Source organism: Cinclus cinclus, chromosome 4, assembly GCF_963662255.1.
Source record: "Cinclus cinclus chromosome 4, bCinCin1.1, whole genome shotgun sequence".
NCBI classification, from domain to species: Eukaryota; Metazoa; Chordata; class Aves; order Passeriformes; family Cinclidae; genus Cinclus; species Cinclus cinclus.
Genome location: NC_085049.1, coordinates 71,855,087 through 71,879,340, shown reverse-complemented (window position 1 = coordinate 71,879,340; position 24,254 = coordinate 71,855,087).

Genomic DNA, 24,254 nt, shown 5'->3' with positions numbered 1-24,254 from the left:
TCACAATGCATCCCATGCCCTTTTAGGCCACTTGATGTCACAATGAATCATTTGAATCTTGGCCTCCATGGTGGCATAATTGTACGAGGTTTCTATTGGGCCCCATGATGTCACAATTCATCCCTGTCCCTTTTACACCCCCTGGTGTCTAATGGGATCCTGGGATTATTAGCCTCCATTGGGTCACAATGGTTCCTTCCTTCTCTTAACCTCTGTGGTGTCACAATGCATCCCATGCCCTTTTAGGCCACATGATGTCACAATGAATTATTTCATTCTTGGCCTCCATGGTGGCATAATAGATCCTTGCTTCTATTGGTCCCCGTGCTGTAACAATTCATCCCTGGCCCTTTTAGGCCCATTGGTGTCACAAGTGATCATTAGATTGTTAGCCTGCATTGGGTCACAATGGTTCCTTGCTTCTCTTAACCTCTGTGGTGTCACAATGCATCCCATGCCCTTTTAGGCCACTTGATGTCACAATGAATCATTTGATTCTTGGCTTCCATGGTGTCATAATGGTTCCTTGTTTCTATTGGGCCCCATGCTGTCACAATTCATCCCTGGCCCTTTTACGCCCCCTGGTGTCAAATGGGATCCTGGGATTATTAGCCTCCATTGGGTCACAATGGATCCTTGCTCTTCTTATCCCCTGTGCTGTCACAATGCATCCCATGCCCTTTTAGGCCACATGATGTCTCAATGAATTATTTGATTCTTGGCCTCCATGGTGGCATATTAGATCCTTGCTTCTATTGGTCCCCGTGCTGTAACAATTCATCCCTGGCCCTTTTAGGCCCATTGGTGTCACAAGGGATCATTAGATTGTCAGCCTGCATTGGGTCACAATGGTTCCTTCCTTCTCTTAACCTCTGTGGTGTCACAATGCCTCCCATGCCCTTTTAGGCGACTTGATGTCACAATGAATCATTTGATTCTTGGCCTCCATGGTGGCATAATTGTACGAGGTTTCTATTGGGCCCCATGATGTCACAATTCATCCGTGGTCCTTTTACGCCCCCGGTGTCAAATGGGATCCTGGGATTATTAGCCTCTATTGGGTCACAATGGATCCTTGCATCTCTTAACCCCTGTGGTGTCACAATGCATCCCATGCCCTTTTAGGCCACTTGATGTCACAATGAATCATTTGATTCTTGCCCTCCACGGTGGCATAATAGATCCTTGCTTCTATTGGTCCCCGTGCTGTCACAATGCATCCCTGGCCCTTTTTATACCCCCTGTGCCACAAGGGATCATTAGATTATTAGCCTGCATTGGACACAATGGTTCCTTGCTTCTCTTAACCTCTGTGGTGTCACAATGCATTCCAAGCCCTTTTAGGCCACTTGATGTCACAATGAACCATTTGATTCATGGCCTTCAAGGTGTCATAATGGTTCCTTGCTTCTATAGGTCCCCATGCTGTCAGAGTTCATCCGTGGTCCTTTTGCGACCCCTGGTGTCAAAAGGGATCATTAGATTGTTAGCCTGCATTGGGTCACAATGGTTCCTTGCTTCTCTTAACCCCTGTGGTGTCACAATGCATCCCATGCCCTTTTAGGCCACTTGATGTCACAATGAATCATTTGATTCTTGGCCTCCATGGTGTCATAATGGTTCCTTGTTTCTATTGGGCCCCAGGCTGTAACAATTCATCCCTGGCCCTTTTACGCCCCCTGGTGTCAAATGGGATCCTGGGATTATTAGCCTCCATTGGGTCACAATGGATCCTTGCTTCTCTTAACCTCTGTGGTGTCACAATACATTCCAAGCCCTTTTAGGCCACTTGATGTCACAATGAATCATTTGATTCTTGGCCTTCATGGAGTCATAATGGTTCCTTGCTTCTATAGGTCCCCATGCTGTCAGAGTCCATCCGTGGTCCTTTTGCACCCCCTGGTGTCAAAAGGGATTCTTAGATTGTTAGCCTGCATTGGGTCACAATGGTTCCTTGCTTCTCTTAACCCCTGTGGTGTCACAATGCATCCCATGCCCTTTTAGGCCACTTGATGTCACAATGAATCATTTGATTCTTGGCCTCCATGGTGGCATCATTGCACCAGGTTTTACTTGGGCCCCATGCTTTCACAATTCATCCCTGCCCCTTTTAGGCCCATTGGTGTCACAAGGGATCATTAGATTGTTAGCCTGCATTGGGTCACAATGGTTCCTTGCTTCTCTTAACCTCTGGTGTCACAATGCATCCCATGCCCTTTTAGGCCACTTGATGTCACAATGAATCATTTGATTCTTGGCTTCCATGGTGTCATAATGGTTCCTTGTTTCTATTGGGCCCCATGCTGTCACAATTCATCCCTGGCCCTTTTACGCCCCCTGGTGTCAAATGGGATCCTGGGATTATTAGCCTCCATTGGGTCACAATGGATCCTTGCTTTTCTTATCCCCTGTGCAGTCACAATGCATCCCATGCCCTTTTAGGCCACATGATGTCTCAATGAATTATTTGATTCTTGGCCTCCATGGTGGCATATTAGATCCTTGCTTCTATTGGTCCCCGTGCTGTAACAATTCATCCCTGGCCCTTTTAGGCCCATTGGTGTCACAAGGGATCATTAGATTGTCAGCCTGCATTGGGTCACAAGGGTTCCTTCCTTCTCTTAACCTCTGTGGTGTCACAATGCCTCCCATGCCCTTTTAGGCCACTTGATGTCACAATGAATCATTTGATTCTTGGCCTCCATGGTGGCATAATTGTACGAGGTTTCTATTGGGCCCCATGATGTCACAATTCATCCGTGGTCCTTTTACGCCCCCTGGTGTCAAATGGGATCCTGGGATTATTAGCCTCCATTGGGTCACAATGGATCCTTGCTTCTCTTAACCTCTGTGGTGTCACAATGCATTCCAAGCCCTTTTAGGCCACTTGATGTCACAATGAACCATTTGATTCTTGGCCTTCATGGTGTCATAATGGTTCCTTGCTTCTATAGGTCCCCATGCTGTCAGAGTTCATCCGTGGTCCTTTTGCGCCCCCTGGTGTCAAAAGGGATCATTAGATTGTTAGCCTGCATTGGGTCAAAATGGTTCCTTGCTTCTCTTAACCCCTGTGGTGTCACAATGCATCCCATGCCCTTTTAGGCCACTTGATGTCACAATGAATCATTTGATTCTTGGCCTCCAAGGTGGCATCATTGTACCAGGTTTTACTTGGGCCCCATGCTTTCACAATTCATCCCTGTCCCTTTTAGGCCCATTGGTGTCACAAGGGATCATTAGATTGTTAGCCTGCATTGGGTCACAATGGTTCCTTGCTTCTCTTAACCTCTGTGGTGTCACAATGCATCCCATGCCCTTTTAGGCCACTTGATGTCACAATGAATCATTTGATTCTTGGCCTCCATGGTGTCATAATGGTTCCTTGTTTCTATTGGGCCCCATGCTGTAACAATTCATCCCTGGCCCTTTTACGCCCCCTAGTGTCAAATGGGATCCTGGGATTATTAGCCTCCATTGGGTCACAATGGATCCTTGCTTCTCTTAACCTCTGTGGTGTCACAATACATTCCAAGCCCATTTAGGCCACTTGATGTCACAATGAATCATTTGATTCTTGGCCTTCATGGTGTCATAATGGTTCCTTGCTTCTATAGGTCCCCATGCTGTCAAAGTCCATCCGTGGTCCATTTGCGCCCCCTGGTGTCAAAAGGGATTCTTAGATTGTTAGCCTGCATTGGGTCACAATGGTTCCTTGCTTCTCTTAACCCCTGTGGTGTCACAATGCATCCCATGCCCTTTTAGGCCACTTGATGTCACAATGAATCATTTGATTCTTGGCCTCCATGGTGGCATAATTGTACCAGGTTTTACTTGGGCCCCATGCTTTCACAATTCATCCCTGCCCCTTTTAGGCCCATTGGTGTCACAAGGGATCATTAGATTGTTAGCCTGCATTGGGTCACAATGGTTCCTTGCTTATCTTAACCTCTGTGGTGTCACAATGCATCCCATGCCCTTTTAGGCCACATGATGTCACAATGAATTATTTGATTCTTGGCCTCCATGGTGGCATAATAGATCCTTGCTTCTATTGGTCCCCGTGCTGTAACAATTCATCCCTGGCCCTTTTAGGCCCATTGGTGTCACAAGGGATCATTAGATTGTTAGCCTGCATTGGGTCACAATGGTTCCTTGCTTCTCTTAACCTCTGTGGTGTCACAATGCATCCCATGCCCTTTTAGGCCACTTGATGTCACAATGAATCATTTGATTCTTGGCTTCCATGGTGTCATAATGCTTCCTTGTTTCTATTGGGCCCCATGCTGTCACAATTCATCCCTGGCCCTTTTACGCCCCCTGGTGACAAATGGGATCCTGGGATTATTAGCCTCCATTGGGTCACAATGGATCCTTGCTTCTCTTAACCTCTGTGGTGTCACAATGCATCCCATGCCCTTTTAGGCCACTTGATGTCACAATGAATCATTTGATTCTTGGCCTCCATGGTGTCATAATGGTTCCTTGTTTCTATTGGGCCCCATGATGTCACAATTCATCCATGGCCCTTTTACGCCCCCTGGTGTCAAATGGGATCCTGGGATTATTAGCCTCCATTGGGTCACAATGGATCCTTGCTTCTCTTAACCTCTGTGGTGTCACAATACATTCCAAGCCCTTTTAGGCCACTTGATGTCACAATGAATCATTTGATTCTTGGCCTTCATGGTGTCATAATGGTTCCTTGCTTCTATAGGTCCCCATGCTGTCAGAGTCCATCCGTGGTCCTTTTGCGCCCCCTGGTGTCAAAAGGGATTCTTAGATTGTTAGCCTGCATTGGGTCACAATGGTTCCTTGCTTCTCTTAACCCCTGTGGTGTCACAATGCATCCCATGCCCTTTTAGGCCACTTGATGTCACAATGAATCATTTGATTCTTGGCCTCCATGGTGGCATAATTGTACCAGGTTTTACTTGGGCCCCATGCTTTCACAACTCATCCCTGCCCCTTTTAGGCCCATTGGTGTCACAAGGGATCATTAGATTGTCAGCCTGCATTGGGTCACAAGGGTTCCTTCCTTCTCTTAACCTCTGTGGTGTCACAATGCCTCCCATGCCCTTTTAGGCCACTTGATGTCACAATGAATCATTTGATTCTTGGCCTCCATGGTGGCATAATTGTACGAGGTTTCTATTGGGCCCCATGATGTCACAATTCATCCGTGGTCCTTTTACGCCCCCTGGTGTCAAATGGGATCCTGGGATTATTAGCCTCCATTGGGTCACAATGGATCCTTGCTTCTCTTAACCTCTGTGGTGTCACAATCCATTCCAAGCCCTTTTAGGCCACTTGATGTCACAATGAATCATTTGATTCTTGGCCTTCATGGTGTCATAATGGTTCCTTGCTTCTATAGGTCCCCATGCTGTCAGAGTCCATCCGTGGTCCTTTTGCGCCCCATGGTGTCAAAAGGGATTCTTAGATTGTTAGCCTGCATTGGGTCACAATGGTTCCTTGCTTCTCTTAACCCCTGTGGTGTCACAATGCATCCCATGCCCTTTTAGGCCACTTGATGTCACAATGAATCATTTGATTCTTGGCCTCCATGGTGGCATCATTGCACCAGGTTTTACTTGGGCCCCATGCTTTCACAATTCATCCCTGCCCCTTTTAGGCCCATTGGTGTCACAAGGGATCATTAGATTGTTAGCCTGCATTGGGTCACAATGGTTCCTTGCTTCTCTTAACCTCTGTGGTGTCACAATGCATCCCATGCCCTTTTAGGCCACTTGATGTCACAATGAATCATTTGATTCTTGGCTTCCATGGTGTCATAATGGTTCCTTGTTTCTATTGGGCCCCATGCTGTCACAATTCATCCCTGGCCCTTTTACGCCCCCTGGTGTCAAATAGGATCCTGGGATTATTAGCCTCCATTGGGTCACAATGGATCCTTGCTTTTCTTATCCCCTGTGCTGTCACAAAGCATCCCATGCCCTTTTAGGCCACATGATGTCTCAATGAATTATTTGATTCTTGGCCTCCATGGTGGCATATTAGATCCTTGCTTCTATTGGTCCCCGTGCTGTAACAATTCATCCCTGGCCCTTTTAGGCCCATTGGTGTCACAAGGGATCATTAGATTGTCAGCCTGCATTGGGTCACAAGGGTTCCTTCCTTCTCTTAACCTCTGTGGTGTCACAATGCCTCCCATGCCCTTTTAGGCGACTTGATGTCACAATGAATCATTTGATTCTTGGCCTCCATGGTGGCATAATTGTACGAGGTTTCTATTGGGCCCCATGATGTCACAATTCATCCGTGGTCCTTTTACGCCCCCGGTGTCAAATGGGATCCTGGGATTATTAGCCTCCATTGGGTCACAATGGATCCTTGCATCTCTTAACCCCTGTGGTGTCACAATGCATCCCATGCCCTTTTAGGCCACTTGATGTCACAATGAATCATTTGATTCTTGCCCTCCACGGTGGTATAATAGATCCTTGCTTCTATTGGTCCCCGTGCTGTAACAATCCATCCCTGGCCCTTTTTATACCCCCTGGTGTCACAAGGGATCATTAGATTGTTAGCCTGCATTGGGTCACAATGGTTCCTTGCTTCTCTTAACCTCTGTGGTGTCACAATGCATTCCAAGCCCTTTTAGGCCACTTGATGTCACAATGAACCATTTGATTCTTGGCCTTCATGGTGTCATAATGGTTCCTTGCTTCTATAGGTCCCCATGCTGTCAGAGTTCATCCGTGGTCCTTTTGCGCCCCCTGGTGTCAAAAGGGATCATTAGATTGTTAGCCTGCATTGGGTCAAAATGGTTCCTTGCTTCTCTTAACCCCTGTGGTGTCACAATGCATCCCATGCCCTTTTAGGCCACTTGATGTCACAATGAATCATTTGATTCTTGGCCTCCAAGGTGGCATCATTGTACCAGGTTTTACTTGGGCCCCATGCTTTCACAATTCATCCCTGCCCCTTTTAGGCCCATTGGTGTCACAAGGGATCATTAGATTGTTAGCCTGCATTGGGTCACAATGGTTCCTTGCTTCTCTTAACCTCTGTGGTGTCACAATGCATCCCATGCCCTTTTAGGCCACTTGATGTCACAATGAATCATTTGATTCTTGGCCTCCATGGTGTCATAATGGTTCCTTGTTTCTATTGGGCCCCATGCTGTAACAATTCATCCCTGGCCCTTTTACGCCCCCTGGTGTCAAATGGGATCCTGGGATTATTAGCCTCCATTGGGTCACAATGGATCCTTGCTTCTCTTAACCTCTGTGGTGTCACAATACATTCCAAGCCCATTTAGGCCACTTGATGTCACAATGAATCATTTGATTCTTGGCCTTCATGGTGTCATAATGGTTCCTTGCTTCTATAGGTCCCCATGCTGTCAAAGTCCATCCGTGGTCCATTTGCGCCCCCTGGTGTCAAAAGGGATTCTTAGATTGTTAGCCTGCATTGGGTCACAATGGTTCCTTGCTTCTCTTAACCCCTGTGGTGTCACAATGCATCCCATGCCCTTTTAGGCCACTTGATGTCACAATGAATCATTTGATTCTTGGCCTCCATGGTGGCATAATTGTACCAGGTTTTACTTGGGCCCCATGCTTTCACAATTCATCCCTGGCCCTTTTAGGCCCATTGGTGTCACAAGGGATCATTAGATTGTTAGCCTGCATTGGGTCACAATGGTTCCTTGCTTCTCTTAACCTCTGTGGTGTCACAATGCATCCCATGCCCTTTTAGGCCACATGATGTCACAATGAATTATTTGATTCTTGGCCTCCATGGTGGCATAATAGATCCTTGCTTCTATTGGTCCCCGTGCTGTAACAATTCATCCCTGGCCCTTTTAGGCCCATTGGTGTCACAAGGGATCATTAGATTGTCAGCCTGCATTGGGTCACAAGGGTTCCTTCCTTCTCTTAACCTCTGTGGTGTCACAATGCATCCCATGCCCTTTTAGGCCACTTGATGTCACAATGAATCATTTGATTCTTGGCCTCCATGGTGTCATAATGCTTCCTTGTTTCTATTGGGCCCCATGCTGTCACAATTCATCCCTGGCCCTTTTACGCCCCCTGGTGTCAAATGGGATCCTGGGATTATTAGCCTCCATTGGGTCACAATGGATCCTTGCTTCTCTTAACCTCTGTGGTGTCACAATGCATCCCATGCCCTTTTAGGCCACTTGATGTCACAATGGATCATTTGATTCTTGGCCTCCATGGTGTCATAATGGTTCCTTGTTTCTATTGGGCCCCATGATGTCACAATTCATCCATGGCCCTTTTACGCCCCCTGGTGTCAAATGGGATCCTGGGATTATTAGCCTCCATTGGGTCACAATGGATCCTTGCTTCTCTTAACCTCTGTGGTGTCACAATACATTCCAAGCCCTTTTAGGCCACTTGATGTCACAATGAATCATTTGATTCTTGGCCTTCATGGTGTCATAATGGTTCCTTGCTTCTATAGGTCCCCATGCTGTCAGAGTCCATCCGTGGTCCTTTTGCGCCCCCTGGTGTCAAAAGGGATTCTTAGATTGTTAGCCTGCATTGGGTCACAATGGTTCCTTGCTTCTCTTAACCCCTGTGGTGTCACAATGCATCCCATGCCCTTTTAGGCCACTTGATGTCACAATGAATCATTTGATTCTTGGCCTCCATGGTGGCATCATTGTACCAGGTTTTACTTGGGCCCCATGCTTTCACAACTCATCCCTGCCCCTTTTAGGCCCATTGGTGTCACAAGGGATCATTAGATTGTTAGCCTGCATTGGGTCACAATGGTTCCTTGCTTCTCTTAACCTCTGTGGTGTCACAATGCATCCCATGCCCTTTTAGGCCACTTGATGTCACAATGAATCATTTGATTCTTGGCTTCCATGGTGTCATAATGGTTCCTTGTTTCTATTGGGCCCCATGCTGTCACAATTCATCCCTGGCCCTTTTACGCCCCCTGGTGTCAAATGGGATCCTGGGATTATTAGCCTCCATTGGGTCACAATGGTTCCTTGCTTTTCTTATCACCTGTGCTGTCACAATGCATCCCATGCCCTTTTAGGCCACATGATGTCACAATGAATTATTTGATTCTTGGCCTCCATGGTGGCATAATAGATCCTTGCTTCTATTGGTCCCCGTGCTGTAACAATTCATCCCTGCCCCTTTTAGGCCCATTGGTGTCACAAGGGATCATTAGATTGTCAGCCTGCATTGGGTCACAATGGTTCCTTGCTTCTCTTAACCTCTGTGGTGTCACAATGCATCCCATGCCCTTTTAGGCCACTTGATGTCACAATGAATCATTTGATTCTTGGCTTCCATGGTGTCATAATGGTTCCTTGTTTCTATTGGGCCCCATGCTGTCACAATTCATCCCTGGCCCTTTTACCCCCCTGGTGTCAAATGGGATCCTGGGATTATTAGCCTCCATTGGGTCACAATGGATCCTTGCTTTTCTTATCCCCTGTGCTGTCACAATGCATCCCATGCCCTTTTAGGCCACATGATGTCTCAATGAATTATTTGATTCTTGGCCTCCATGGTGGCATATTAGATCCTTGCTTCTATTGGTCCCCGTGCTGTAACAATTCATCCCTGGCCCCTTTTAGGCCCATTGGTGTCACAAGGGATCATTAGATTGTCAGCCTGCATTGGGTCACAATGGTTCCTTGCTTCTCTTAACCTCTGTGGTGTCACAATGCCTCCCATGCCCTTTTAGGCCACTTGATGTCACAATGAATCATTTGATTCTTGGCCTCCATGGTGGCATAATTGTACGAGGTTTCTATTGGACCCCATGATGTCACAATTCATCCGTGGTCCTTTTACGCCCCCGGTGTCAAATGGGATCCTGGGATTATTAGCCTCTATTGGGTCACAATGGATCCTTGCATCTCTTAACCCCTGTGGTGTCACAATGCATCCCATGCCCTTTTAGGCCACTTGATGTCACAATGAATCATTTGATTCTTGCCCTCCACGGTGGCATAATAGATCCTTGCTTCTATTGGTCCCCGTGCTGTCACAATGCATCCCTGGCCCTTTTTATACCCCCTGTGCCACAAGGGATCATTAGATTATTAGCCTGCATTGGACACAATGGTTCCTTGCTTCTCTTAACCTCTGTGGTGTCACAATGCATTCCAAGCCCTTTTAGGCCACTTGATGTCACAATGAACCATTTGATTCATGGCCTTCAAGGTGTCATAATGGTTCCTTGCTTCTATAGGTCCCCATGCTGTCAGAGTTCATCCGTGGTCCTTTTGCGACCCCTGGTGTCAAAAGGGATCATTAGATTGTTAGCCTGCATTGGGTCACAATGGTTCCTTGCTTCTCTTAACCCCTGTGGTGTCACAATGCATCCCATGCCCTTTTAGGCCACTTGATGTCACAATGAATCATTTGATTCTTGGCTTCCATGGTGTCATAATGGTTCCTTGTTTCTATTGGGCCCCATGCTGTAACAATTCATCCCTGGCCCTTTTACGCCCCCTGGTGTCAAATGGGATCCTGGGATTATTAGCCTCCATTGGGTCACAATGGATCCTTGCTTCTCTTAACCTCTGTGGTGTCACAATACATTCCAAGCCCTTTTAGGCCACTTGATGTCACAATGAATCATTTGATTCTTGGCCTCCATGGTGGCATAATGGTTCCTTGCTTCTATAGGTCCCCATGCTGTCAGAGTCCATCCGTGGTCCTTTTGCGCCCCCTGGTGTCAAAAGGGATTCTTAGATTGTTAGCCTGCATTGGGTCACAATGGTTCCTTGCTTCTCTTAACCTCTGTGGTGTCACAATGCATCCCATGCCCTTTAAGGCCACTTGATGTCACAATGAATCATTTGATTCTTGGCTTCCATGGTGTCATAATGGTTCCTTGTTTCTATTGGGCCCCATGCTGTCACAATTCATCCCTGGCCCTTTTACGCCCCCTGGTGTCAAATGGGATCCTGGGATTATTAGCGTCTATTGGGTCACAATGGTTCCTTGTTTTTCTTATCACCTGTGCCGTCACAATGCATCCCATGCCCTTTTAGGCCACATGATGTCACAATGAATTATTTGATTCTTGGCCTCCATGGTGGCATAATAGATCCTTGCTTCTATTGGTCCCCGTGCTGTAACAATTCATCCCTGGCCCTTTTAGGCCCATTGGTGTCACAAGGGATCATTAGATTGTCAGCCTGCATTGGGTCACAAGGGTTCCTTGCTTCTCTTAACCTCTGTGGTGTCACAATGCATCCCATGCCCTTTTAGGCCACTTGATGTCACAGTGAATCATTTGATTCTTGGCCTCCATGGTGGCATAATTGTACGAGGTTTCTATTGGGCCCCATGATGTCACAATTCATCCGTGGTCCTTTTACGCCCCCGGTGTCAAATGGGATCCTGGGATTATTAGCCTCCATTGGGTCACAATGGATCCTTGCATCTCTTAACCCCTGTGGTGTCACAATGCATCCCATGCCCTTTTAGGCCACTTGATGTCACAATGAATCATTTGATTCTTGCCCTCCACGGTGGCATAATAGATCCTTGCTTCTATTGGTCCCCGTGATGTCACAATGCATCCCTGGCCCTTTTTATACCCCCTGTGCCACAAGGAATCATTAGATTATTAGCCTGCATTGGGTCACAATGGTTCCTTGCTTCTCTTAACCTCTGTGGTGTCACAATGCATTCCAAGCCCTTTTAGGCCACTTGATGTCACAATGAACCATTTGATTCTTGGCCTCCATGGTGTCATAATGGTTCCTTGCTTCTATAGGTCCCCATGCTGTCAGAGTTCATCCGTGGTCCTTTTGCGACCCCTGGTGTCAAAAGGGATCATTAGATTGTTAGCCTGCATTGGGTCACAATGGTTCCTTGCTTCTCTTAACCCCTGTGGTGTCACAATGCATCCCATGCCCTTTTAGGCCACTTGATGTCACAATGAATCATTTGATTCTTGGCCTCCATGGTGTCATAATGGTTCCTTGTTTCTATTGGTCCCCATGCTGTAACAATTCATCCCTGGCCCTTTTACGCCCCCTGGTGTCAAATGGGATCCTGGGATTATTAGCCTCCATTGGGTCACAATGGATCCTTGCTTCTCTTAACCTCTGTGGTGTCACAATACATTCCAAGCCCTTTTAGGCCACTTGATGTCACAATGAATCATTTGATTCTTGGCCTTCATGGTGTCATAATGGTTCCTTGCTTCTATAGGTCCTCATGCTGTCAGAGTCCATCCGTGGTCCTTTTGCGCCCCCTGGTGTCAAGAGGGATTCTTAGATTGTTAGCCTGCATTGGGTCACAATGGTTCCTTGCTTCTCTTAACCCCTGTGGTGTCACAATGCATCCCATGCCCTTTTAGGCCACTTGATGTCACAATGAATCATTTGATTCTTGGCCTCCATGGTGGCATCATTGCACCAGGTTTTACTTGGGCCCCATGCTTTCACAATTCATCCCTGCCCCTTTTAGGCCCATTGGTGTCACAAGGGATCATTAGATTGTTAGCCTGCATTGGGTCACAATGGTTCCTTGCTTCTCTTAACCTCTGTGGTGTCACAATGCATCCCATGCCCTTTTAGGCCACTTGATGTCACAATGAATCATTTGATTCTTGGGTTCCATGGTGTCATAATGGTTCCTTGTTTCTATTGGGCCCCATGCTGTCACAATTCATCCCTGGCCCTTTTACGCCCCCTGGTGTCAAATGGGATCCTGGGATTATTAGCCTCCATTGGGTCACAATGGATCCTTGCTTTTCTTATCCCCTGTGCTGTCACAATGCATCCCATGCCCTTTTAGGCCACATGATGTCTCAATGAATTATTTGATTCTTGGCCTCCATGGTGGCATAATAGATCCTTGCTTCTATTGGTCCCCGTGCTGTAACAATTCATCCCTGGCCCTTTTAGGCCCATTGGTGTCACAAGGGATCCTTAGATTGTCAGCCTGCATTGGGTCACAAGGGTTCCTTCCTTCTCTTAACCTCTGTGGTGTCACAATGCCTCCCATGCCCTTTTAGGCGACTTGATGTCACAATGAATCATTTGATTCTTGGCCTCCATGGTGGCATAATTGTACGAGGTTTCTATTGGGCCCCATGATGTCACAATTCATCCGTGGTCCTTTTACGCCCCCGGTGTCAAATGGGATCCTGGGATTATTAGCCTCCTTTGGGTCACAATGGATCCTTGCATCTCTTAACCCCTGTGGTGTCACAATGCATCCCATGCCCTTTTAGGCCACTTGATGTCACAATGAATCATTTGATTCTTGCCCTCCACGGTGGCATAATAGATCCTTGCTTCTATTGGTCCCCGTGCTGTAACAATCCATCCCTGCCCCTTTTTATACCCCCTGGTGTCACAAGGGATCATTAGATTATTAGCCTGCATTGGGTCACAATGGTTCCTTGCTTCTCTTAACCTCTGTGGTGTCACAATGCATTCCAAGCCCTTTTAGGCCACTTGATATCACAATGAACCATTTGATTCTTGGCCTTCATGGTGTCATAATGGTTCCTTGCTTCTATAGGTCCCCATGCTGTCAGAGTTCATCCGTGGTCCTTTTGCGCCCCCTGGTGTCAAAAGGGATCATTAGATTGTTAGCCTGCATTGGGTCAAAATGGTTCCTTGCTTCTCTTAACCCCTGTGGTGTCACAATGCATCCCATGCCCTTTTAGGCCACTTGATGTCACAATGAATCATTTGATTCTTGGCCTCCATGGTGGCATCATTGTACCAGGTTTTACTTGGGCCCCATGCTTTCACAATTCATCCCTGCCCCTTTTAGGCCCCCTGTTGTCAAAAGGGATCATTAGATTGTTAGCCTGCATTGGGTCACAATGGTTCCTTGCTTCTCTTAACCTCTGTGGTGTCACAATGCATCCCATGCCCTTTTAGGCCACTTGATGTCACAATGAATCATTTGATTCTTGGCCTCCATGGTGTCATAATGGTTCCTTGTTTCTATTGGGCCCCATGCTGTAACAATTCATCCCTGGCCCTTTTACGCCCCCTAGTGTCAAATGGGATCCTGGGATTATTAGCCTCCATTGGGTCACAATGGATCCTTGCTTCTCTTAACCTCTGTGGTGTCACAATACATTCCAAGCCCATTTAGGCCACTTGATGTCACAATGAATCATTTGATTCTTGGCCTTCATGGTGTCATAATGGTTCCTTGCTTCTATAGGTCCCCATGCTGTCAAAGTCCATCCGTGGTCCATTTGCGCCCCCTGGTGTCAAAAGGGATTCTTAGATTGTTAGCCTGCATTGGGTCACAATGGTTCCTTGCTTCTCTTAACCCCTGTGGTGTCACAATGCATCCCATGCCCTTTTAGGCCACTTGATGTCACAATGAATCATTTGATTCTTGGCCTCCATGGTGGCATAATTGTACCAGGTTTTACTTGGGCCCCATGCTTTCACAATTCATCCCTGGCCCTTTTAGGCCCATTGGTGTCACAAGGGATCATTAGATTGTTAGCCTGCATTGGGTCACAATGGTTCCTTGCTTATCTTAACCTCTGTGGTGTCACAATGCATCCCATGCCCTTTTAGGCCACATGATGTCACAATGAATTATTTGATTCTTGGCCTCCATGGTGGCATAATAGATCCTTGCTTCTATTGGTCCCCGTGCTGTAACAATTCATCCCTGGCCCTTTTAGGCCCATTGGTGTCACAAGGGATCATTAGATTGTTAGCCTGCATTGGGTCACAATGGTTCCTTGCTTCTCTTAACCTCTGTGGTGTCACAATGCATCCCATGCCCTTTTAGGCCACTTGATGTCACAATGAATCATTTGATTCTTGGCTTCCATGGTGTCATAATGCTTCCTTGTTTCTATTGGGCCCCATGCTGTCACAATTCATCCCTGGCCCTTTTACGCCCCCTGGTGTCAAATGGGATCCTGGGATTATTAGCCTGCATTGGGTCACAATGGATCCTTGCTTCTCTTAACCTCTGTGGTGTCACAATGCATCCCATGCCCTTTTAGGCCACTTGATGTCACAATGAATCATTTGATTCTTGGCCTCCATGGTGTCATAATGGTTCCTTGTTTCTATTGGGCCCCATGATGTCACAATTCATCCATGGCCCTTTTACGCCCCCTGGTGTCAAATGGGATCCTGGGATTATTAGCCTCCATTGGGTCACAATGGATCCTTGCTTCTCTTAACCTCTGTGGTGTCACAATACATTCCAAGCCCTTTTAGGCCACTTGATGTCACAATGAATCATTTGATTCTTGGCCTTCATGGTGTCATAATGGTTCCTTGCTTCTATAGGTCCCCATGCTGTCAGAGTCCATCCGTGGTCCTTTTGCGCCCCCTGGTGTCAAAAGGGATTCTTAGATTGTTAGCCTGCATTGGGTCACAATGGTTCCTTGCTTCTCTTAACCCCTGTGGTGTCACAATGCATCCCATGCCCTTTTAGGCCACTTGATGTCACAATGAATCATTTGATTCTTGGCCTCCATGGTGGCATAATTGTACCAGGTTTTACTTGGGCCCCATGCTTTCACAACTCATCCCTGCCCCTTTTAGGCCCATTGGTGTCACAAGGGATCATTAGATTGTTAGCCTGCATTGGGTCACAATGGTTCCTTGCTTCTCTTAACCTCTGTGGTGTCACAATGCATCCCATGCCCTTTTAGGCCACTTGATGTCACAATGAATCATTTGATTCTTGGCTTCCATGGTGTCATAATGGTTCCTTGTTTCTACTGGGCCCCATGCTGTCACAATTCATCCCTGGCCCTTTTACGCCCCCTGGTGTCAAATGGGATCCTGGGATTATTAGCCTCCATTGGGTCACAATGGTTCCTTGCTTTTCTTATCACCTGTGCTGTCACAATGCATCCCATGCCCTTTTAGGCCACATGATGTCACAATGAATTATTTGATTCTTGGCCTCCATGGTGGCATAATAGATCCTTGCTTCTATTGGTCCCCGTGCTGTAACAATTCATCCCTGGCCCTTTTAGGCCCATTGGTGTCACAAGTGATCATTAGATTGTTAGCCTGCATTGGGTCACAATGGTTCCTTGCTTCTCTTAACCTCTGTGGTGTCACAATGCATCCCATGCCCTTTTAGGCCACTTGATGTCACAATGAATCATTTGATTCTTGGCTTCCATGGTGTCATAATGGTTCCTTGTTTCTATTGGGCCCCATGCTGTCACAATTCATCCCTGGCCCTTTTACGCCCCCTGGTGTCAAATGGGATCCTGGGATTATTAGCCTCCATTGGGTCACAATGGATCCTTGCTTTTCTTATCCCCTGTGCTGTCACAATGCATCCCATGCCCTTTTAGGCCACATGATGTCTCAATGAATTATTTGATTCTTGGCCTCCATGGTGGCATATTAGATCCTTGCTTCTATTGGTCCCCGTGCTGTAACAATTCATCCCTGGCCCTTTTAGGCCCATTGGTGTCACAAGGGATCATTAGATTGTCAGCCTGCATTGGGTCACAATGGTTCCTTCCTTCTCTTAACCTCTGTGGTGTCACAATGCCTCCCAAGCCCTTTTAGGCCACTTGATGTCACAATGAATCATTTGATTCTTGGCCTCCATGGTGGCATAATTGTACGAGGTTTCTATTGGGCCCCATGATGTCACAATTCATCCGTGGTCCTTTTACGCCCCCGGTGTCAAATGGGATCCTGGGATTATTAGCCTCTATTGGGTCACAATGGATCCTTGCATCTCTTAACCCCTGTGGTGTCACAATGCATCCCATGCCCTTTTAGGCCACTTGATGTCACAATGAATCATTTGATTCTTGCCCTCCACGGTGGCATAATAGATCCTTGCTTCTATTGGTCCCCGTGCTGTCACAATGCATCCCTGGCCCTTTTTATACCCCCTGTGCCACAAGGGATCATTAGATTATTAGCCTGCATTGGACACAATGGTTCCTTGCTTCTCTTAACCTCTGTGGTGTCACAATGCATTCCAAGCCCTTTTAGGCCACTTGATGTCACAATGAACCATTTGATTCATGGCCTTCAAGGTGTCATAATGGTTCCTTGCTTCTATAGGTCCCCATGCTGTCAGAGTTCATCCGTGGTCCTTTTGCGACCCCTGGTGTCAAAAGGGATCATTAGATTGTTAGCCTGCATTGGGTCACAATGGTTCCTTGCTTCTCTTAACCCCTGTGGTGTCACAATGCATCCCATGCCCTTTTAGGCCACTTGATGTCACAATGAATCATTTGATTCTTGGCCTCCATGGTGTCATAATGGGTCCTTGTTTCTATTGGGCCCCAGGCTGTAACAATTCATCCCTGGCCCTTTTACGCCCCCTGGTGTCAAATGGGATCCTGGGATTATTAGCCTCCATTGGGTCACAATGGATCCTTGCTTCTCTTAACCTCTGTGGTGTCACAATACATTCCAAGCCCTTTTAGGCCACTTGATGTCACAATGAATCATTTGATTCTTGGCCTTCATGGTGTCATAATGGTTCCTTGCTTCTATAGGTCCCCATGCTGTCAGAGTTCATCCGTGGTCCTTTTGCACCCCCTGGTGTCAAAAGGGATTCTTAGATTGTTAGCCTGCATTGGGTCACAATGGTTCCTTGCTTCTCTTAACCCCTGTGGTGTCACAATGCATCCCATGCCCTTTTAGGCCACTTGATGTCACAATGAATCATTTGATTCTTGGCCTCCATGGTGGCATCATTGCACCAGGTTTTACTTGGGCCCCATGCTTTCACAATTCATCCCTGCCCCTTTTAGGCCCATTGGTGTCACAAGGGATCATTAGATTGTTAGCCTGCATTGGGTCACAATGGTTCCTTGCTTCTCTTAACCTCTGGTGTCACAATGCATCCCATGCCCTTTTAGGCCACTTGATGTCACAATGAATCATTTGATTCTTGGCTTCCATGGTGTCATAATGGTTCCTTGTTTCTATTGGGCCCCATGCTGTCACAATTCATCCCTGGCCCTTTTACGCCCCCTGGTGTCAAATGGGATCCTGGGATTATTAGCCTCCATTGGGTCACAATGGATCCTTGCTTTTCTTATCCCCTGTGCTGTCACAATGCATCCCATGCCCTTTTAGGCCACATGATGTCTCAATGAATTATTTGATTCTTGGCCTCCATGGTGGCATATTAGATCCTTGCTTCTATTGGTCCCCGTGCTTTAACAATTCATCCCTGGCCCTTTTGAGGCCCATTGGTGTCACAAGGGATCATTAGATTGTCAGCCTGCATTGGGTCACAAGGGTTCCTTCCTTCTCTTAACCTCTGTGGTGTCACAATGCCTCCCATGCCCTTTTAGGCCACTTGATGTCACAATGAATCATTTGATTCTTGGCCTCCATGGTGGCATAATTGTACGAGGTTTCTATTGGGCCCCATGATGTCACAATTCATCCGTGGTCCTTTTACGCCCCCTGGTGTCAAATGGGATCCTGGGATTATTAGCCTCCATTGGGTCACAATGGATCCTTGCTTCTCTTAACCTCTGTGGTGTCACAATCCATTCCAAGCCCTTTTAGGCCACTTGATGTCACAATGAATCATTTGATTCTTGGCCTTCATGGTGTCATAATGGTTCCTTGCTTCTATAGGTCCCCATGCTGTCAGAGTCCATCCGTGGTCCTTTTGCGCCCCCTGGTGTCAAAAGGGATTCTTAGATTGTTAGCCTGCATTGGGTCACAATGGTTCCTTGCTTCTCTTAACCACTGTGGTGTCACAATGCATCCCATGCCCTTTTAGGCCACTTGATGTCACAATGAATCATTTGATTCTTGGCCTCCATGGTGGCATCATTGCACCAGGTTTTACTTGGGCCCCATGCTTTCACAATTCATCCCTGCCCCTTTTAGGCCCATTGGTGTCACAAGGGATCATTAGATTGTTAGCCTGCATTGGGTCACAATGGTTCCTTGCTTCTCTTAACCTCTGTGGTGTCACAATGCATCCCATGCCCTTTTAGGCCACTTGATGTCACAATGAATCATTTGATTCTTGGCTTCCATGGTGTCATAATGGTTCCTTGTTTCTATTGGGCCCCATGCTGTCACAATTCATCCCTGGCCCTTTTACGCCCCCTGGTGTCAAATAGGATCCTGGGATTATTAGCCTCCATTGGGTCACAATGGATCCTTGCTTTTCTTATCCCCTGTGCTGTCACAATGCATCCCATGCCCTTTTAGGCCACATGATGTCTCAATGAATTATTTGATTCTTGGCCTCCATGGTGGCATATTAGATCCTTGCTTCTATTGGTCCCCGTGCTGTAACAATTCATCCCTGGCCCTTTTAGGCCCATTGGTGTCACAAGGGATCATTAGATTGTCAGCCTGCATTGGGTCACAATGGTTCCTTCCTTCTCTTAACCTCTGTGGTGTCACAATGCCTCCCATGCCCTTTTAGGCCACTTGATGTCACAATGAATCATTTGATTCTTGGCCTCCATGGTGGCATAATTGTACGAGGTTTCTATTGGGCCCCATGATGTCACAATTCATCCGTGGTCCTTTTACGCCCCCGGTGTCAAATGGGATCCTGGGATTATTAGCCTCCATTGGGTCACAATGGATCCTTGCATCTCTTAACCCCTGTGGTGTCACAATGCATCCCATGCCCTTTTAGGCCACTTGATGTCACAATGAATCATTTGATTCTTGCCCTCCACGGTGGTATAATAGATCCTTGCTTCTATTGGTCCCCGTGCTGTAACAATCCATCCCTGGCCCCTTTTATACCCCCTGGTGTCACAAGGGATCATTAGATTGTTAGCCTGCATTGGGTCACAATGGTTCCTTGCTTCTCTTAACCTCTGTGGTGTCACAATGCATTCCAAGCCCTTTTAGGCCACTTGATGTCACAATGAACCATTTGATTCTTGGCCTTCATGGTGTCATAATGGTTCCTTGCTTCTATAGGTCCCCATGCTGTCAGAGTTCATCCGTGGTCCTTTTGCGCCCCCTGGTGTCAAAAGGGATCATTAGATTGTTAGCCTGCATTGGGTCAAAATGGTTCCTTGCTTCTCTTAACCCCTGTGGTGTCACAATGCATCCCATGCCCTTTTAGGCCACTTGATGTCACAATGAATCATTTGATTCTTGGCCTCCAAGGTGGCATCATTGTACCAGGTTTTACTTGGGCCCCATGCTTTCACAATTCATCCCTGCCCCTTTTAGGCCCATTGGTGTCACAAGGGATCATTAGATTGTTAGCCTGCATTGGGTCACAATGGTTCCTTGCTTCTCTTAACCTCTGTGGTGTCACAATGCATCCCATGCCCTTTTAGGCCACTTGATGTCACAATGAATCATTTGATTCTTGGCCTCCATGGTGTCATAATGGTTCCTTGTTTCTATTGGGCCCCATGCTGTAACAATTCATCCCTGGCCCTTTTACGCCCCCTGGTGTCAAATGGGATCCTGGGATTATTAGCCTCCATTGGGTCACAATGGATCCTTGCTTCTCTTAACCTCTGTGGTGTCACAATACATTCCAAGCCCATTTAGGCCACTTGATGTCACAATGAATCATTTGATTCTTGGCCTTCATGGTGTCATAATGGTTCCTTGCTTCTATAGGTCCCCATGCTGTCAAAGTCCATCCGTGGTCCATTTGCGCCCCCTGGTGTCAAAAGGGATTCTTAGATTGTTAGCCTGCATTGGGTCACAATGGTTCCTTGCTTCTCTTAACCCCTGTGGTGTCACAATGCATCCCATGCCCTTTTAGGCCACTTGATGTCACAATGAATCATTTGATTCTTGGCCTCCATGGTGGCATAATTGTACCAGGTTTTACTTGGGCCCCATGCTTTCACAATTCATCCCTGGCCCTTTTAGGCCCATTGGTGTCACAAGGGATCATTAGATTGTTAGCCTGCATTGGGTCACAATGGTTCCTTGCTTCTCTTAACCTCTGTGGTGTCACAATGCATCCCATGCCCTTTTAGGCCACATGATGTCACAATGAATTATTTGATTCTTGGCCTCCATGGTGGCATAATAGATCCTTGCTTCTATTGGTCCCCGTGCTGTAACAATTCATCCCTGGCCCTTTTAGGCCCATTGGTGTCACAAGGGATCATTAGATTTTTAGCCTGCATTGGGTCACAATGGTTCCTTCCTTCTCTTAACCTCTGTGGTGTCACAATGCATCCCATGCCCTTTTAGGCCACTTGATGTCACAATGAATCATTTGATTCTTGGCCTCCATGGTGTCATAATGCTTCCTTGTTTCTATTGGGCCCCATGCTGTCACAATTCATCCCTGGCCCTTTTACGCCCCCTGGTGTCAAATGGGATCCTGGGATTATTAGCCTCCATTGGGTCACAATGGTTCCTTGCTTTTCTTATCACCTGTGCTGTCACAATGCATCCCATGCCCTTTTAGGCCACTTGATGTCACAATGAATCATTTGATTCTTGGCCTCCATGGTTTCATAATGGTTCCTTGTTTCTATTGGGCCCCATGATGTCACAATTCATCCATGGCCCTTTTACGCCCCCTGGTGTCAAATGGGATCCTGGGATTATTAGCCTCCATTGGGTCACAATGGATCCTTGCTTCTCTTAACCTCTGTGGTGTCCCAATACATTCCAAGCCCTTTTAGGCCACTTGATGTCACAATGAATCATTTGATTCTTGGCCTTCATGGTGTCATAATGGTTCCTTGCTTCTATAGGTCCCCATGCTGTCAGAGTCCATCCGTGGCCCTTTTGCGCCCCCTGGTGTCAAAAGGGATTCTTAGATTGTTAGCCTGCATTGGGTCACAATGGTTCCTTGCTTCTCTTAACCCCTGTGATGTCACAATGCATCCCATGCCCTTTTAGGCCACTTGATGTCACAATGAATCATTTGATTCTTGGCCTCCATGGTGGCATCATTGTACCAGGTTTTACTTGGGCCCCATGCTTTCACAACTCATCCCTGCCCCTTTTAGGCCCATTGGTGTCACAAGGGATCATTAGATTGTTAGCCTGCATTGGGTCACAATGGTTCCTTGCTTCTCTTAACCTCTGTGGTGTCACAATGCATCCCATGCCCTTTTAGGCCACTTGATGTCACAATGAATCATTTGATTCTTGGCTTCCATGGTGTCATAATGGTTCCTTGTTTCTATTGGGCCCCATGCTGTCACAATTCATCCCTGGCCCTTTTACGCCCCCTGGTGTCAAATGGGATCCTGGGATTATTAGCCTCCATTGGGTCACAATGGTTCCTTGCTTTTCTTATCACCTGTGCTGTCACAATGCATCCCATGCCCTTTTAGGCCACATGATGTCACAATGAATTATTTGATTCTTGGCCTCCATGGTGGCATAATAGATCCTTGCTTCTATTGGTCCCCGTGCTGTAACAATTCATCCCTGGCCCTTTTAGGCCCATTGGTGTCACAAGGGATCCTTAGATTGTCAGCCTGCATTGGGTCACAAGGGTTCCTTCCTTTTCTTAACCTCTGTGGTGTCACAATGCATCCCATGCCCTTTTAGGCCACTTGATGTCACAATGAATCATTTGAATCTTGGCCTCCATGGTGGCATAATTGTACGAGTTTTCTATTGGGCCCCATGATGTCACAATTCATCCGTGGTCCTTTTAAGCCCCCGGTGTCAAATGGGATCCTGGGATTATTAGCCTCCATTGGGTCACAATGGATCCTTGCATCTCTTAAACCCTGTGGTGTCACAATGCATCCCATGCCCTTTTAGGCCACTTGATGTCACAATGAATCATTTGATTCTTGGCCTCCATGGTGGCATCATTGCACCAGGTTTTACTTGGGCCCCATGCTTTCACAATTCATCCCTGCCCCTTTTAGGCCCATTGGTGTCACAAGGGATCATTAGATTGTTAGCCTGCATTGGGTCACAATGGTTCCTTGCTTCTCTTAACCTCTGTGGTGTCACAATGCATCCCATGCCCTTTTAGGCCACTTGATGTCACAATGAATCATTTGATTCTTGGCTTCCATGGTGTCATAATGGTTCCTTGTTTCTATTGGGCCACATGCTGTCACAATTCATCCCTGGCCCTTTTACGCCCCCTGGTGTCAAATGGGATCCTGGGATTATTAGCCTCCATTGGGTCACAATGGATCCTTGCTTTTCTTATCCCCTGTGCTGTCACAATGCATCCCATGCCCTTTTAGGCCACATGATGTCTCAATGAATTATTTGATTCTTGGCCTCCATGGTGGCATATTAGATCCTTGCTTCTATTGGTCCCCGTGCTGTAACAATTCATCCCTGGCCCTTTTAGGCCCATTGGTGTCACAAGGGATCATTAGATTGTCAGCCTGCATTGGGTCACAAGGGTTCCTTCCTTCTCTTAAACTCTGTGGTGTCACAATGCATCCCATGCCCTTTTAGGCGACTTGATGTCACAATGAATCATTTGATTCTTGGCCTCCATGGTGGCATAATTGTACGAGGTTTCTATTGGGCCCCATGATGTCACAATTCATCCGTGGTCCTTTTACGCCCCCGGTGTCAAATGGGATCCTGGGATTATTAGCCTCCATTGGGTCACAATGGATCCTTGCATCTCTTAACCCCTGTGGTGTCACAATGCATCCCATGCCCTTTTAGGCCACTTGATGTCACAATGAATCATTTGATTCTTGCCCTCCACGGTGGCATAATAGATCCTTGCTTCTATTGGTCCCCGTGCTGTAACAATCCATCCCTGGCCCTTTTTATACCCCCTGGTGTCACAAGGGATCATTAGATTATTAGCCTGCATTGGGTCACAATGGTTCCTTGCTTCTCTTAACCTCTGTGGTGTCACAATGCATTCCAAGCCCTTTTAGGCCACTTGATGTCACAATGAACCATTTGATTCTTGGCCTTCATGGTGTCATAATGGTTCCTTGCTTCTATAGGTCCCCATGCTGTCAGAGTTCATCCGTGGTCCTTTTGCGCCCCATGGTGTCAAAAGGGATCATTAGATTGTTAGCCTGCATTGGGTCAAAATGGTTCCTTGCTTCTCTTAACCCCTGTGGTGTCACAATGCATCCCATGCCCTTTTAGGCCACTTGATGTCACAATGAATCATTTGATTCTTGGCCTCCATGGTGGCATCATTGTACCAGGTTTTACTTGGGCCCCATGCTTTCACAATTCATCCCTGCCCCTTTTAGGCCCATTGGTGTCACAAGGGATCATTAGATTGTTAGCCTGCATTGGGTCACAATGGTTCCTTGCTTCTCTTAACCTCTGTGGTGTCACAATGCATCCCATGCCCTTTTAGGCCACTTGATGTCACAATGAATCATTTGATTCTTGGCCT